Source organism: Myotis davidii, unplaced genomic scaffold, assembly GCF_000327345.1.
Source record: "Myotis davidii unplaced genomic scaffold, ASM32734v1 scaffold536, whole genome shotgun sequence".
NCBI classification, from domain to species: domain Eukaryota; kingdom Metazoa; phylum Chordata; class Mammalia; order Chiroptera; family Vespertilionidae; genus Myotis; species Myotis davidii.
Window position 1 is genome coordinate 989,568 of NW_006287679.1, and position 1,764 is coordinate 991,331.

The 1,764-nt window shown below is 57.5% G+C and overlaps 1 protein-coding gene across 3 annotated transcripts in view; it reads left to right on the forward strand.

Annotated features, from left to right (window-relative positions):
• EIF4E3 (eukaryotic translation initiation factor 4E family member 3) overlaps nucleotides 1–1,764 on the forward strand; it is a 32,499-nt gene that overhangs the window by 18,240 nt on the left and 12,495 nt on the right. The gene's annotated exons all lie outside the window — the stretch shown is intronic.

The following is a 1,764-nucleotide window of genomic DNA, read 5'->3' on the forward strand; positions in this document are numbered from 1 at the left end:
CACCGTGCTGCCGCGGTTCTGCCCGGGCTCCGTCAGCCTCCAGCTCCCTGTGTGGGCTCTGCTTTCCCATCTGGAGGTGCTGGCACCACCACGGGCCACTGGGAGGAGCTGGGGTGTCGAGTGTGGACATGAGGGTCTAAGACCAGTTTCCTACTTCACGTTCAAATTCCCTGTCCTCAATTGGGCCAGTCTCCACCCTGTTAACTTCTGTAAAATTACTGTCCTGTGCACCTCCTCCAGGTGGGAAGGAGGGTGAATAGCAGGGCCCTGTACACCGAAGGTTCTGTTTTTCTTGGGAACATTCCCGGAGGAAATTTGCCAGTTTCCCAGAAATGAAGGATTATCTATTGGGCAGAAGACTGTCCAGTGGCAGAGCTGCCATCAGAAGTGTGAGCTGGGACTCAGCAGGTGGGCCTCTGGTCTGACCCTGCGTCGTCACTTTAGGCTCACCGCACACTTTCACTCCCACCCGATCCCTGAGGCACCCAGTGAGGTCGCGGTCCTGGCCCTGGTACACAGGGAGGAAGTGGGCTTCCACGTGGCCTGTGAGGGTTGTCCTGGCAATTAGTTCTACTTTAATTTTTTCACAAGACAGTCTCAGCACCCACTAAGGACTATCGTTCAGCCAAGAGGATGTCCCCCACCCCTGCCGCTTCCTCAGTCTTGTCCTGTGGCTGCACTGTTCCTGTCGGACCCGCCAGGGGCACAGCCCCTCTGCACAGCGTACCATGCTGGAGGGTGTTCCCACAGTCCTCACAGACGGGTCCTGTAGCCCCTTCCACACGAGCTGGGAAAGGTTGGCTCTTCGTAAACCTAATTCTCATCTAAACGTAATGACCACACGGAACAGTGATGCTCGAGCAGGTTAGACGCAGCCTCTGTTTCCTTTCCTATGAGCCTTTGGTGCAACGGCCATTACGACAGACACACAGACATGCACATTTCAGAGTCCAGGCCTGGCCCCGTCCCTGTGGCTAGTACTGCTATTCCTATCACTTGTTGTGCTATATAATAAAAGCCTAATACGCAAATCGACGGAACAGTGGGACGACCGGTCGCTATGACGCGCACTGACCACCAGGGGCAGATGCCCAAAGCAGGATCTGCCCCAGCCCTCAGGCCCCAGGCCAGCCAAGGTGGGTGCCAGCGGGGGCCCCCGATCACCTGCTGGTCACCCCACAGATTGGCCCTAATCACCAGCCAGGCCTCGGGACCCTACCCGTGCATGAATTTCGTGCATTGGGCCTCTAGTTTTTATGTAATGTTTCTGTCTACCAGCCACTCTGTCTTCGTTAGTTCTGGCTGCTCTAACAGAATTCCATAGACAGGTGGCTTCAACATCAGAAATGCATTTCTCACAGTCCTAGAGGCTGGGCCTCCAGGACCCGGGGACCAGCGTGGCTGGTTCCTGCGAGGATCCTGTCCTGGTTTTCAGACAGCCATGTCCTCGCTGTGTTTTCCCAGGGCACAGAGCGAGAGGCCAGCTCTCTGCCTCCTCCTGGAGGTGCTAACCCATCCTGTCCTGCAGCCCTGTGACCGAGGAGTCTCCCCCCAACAACCGCCCTCCCCGCCCCCTCACCAGAAGCAGCTGGTGACTGCCCTCCTCTTTCCTCCCTCCCCTTCCTCCCACCTCTAGTCCTGGGGAGCAGCCTCCTGGGCGTGCAGAGAAGTCGTTATGTTACAGTGTGGGCCTGGTCCACGCGGCACCACGGCTTCATCGACACCATCTACTGTCAGAGGGCTTTGCGAGGCCCATCCCCAGCG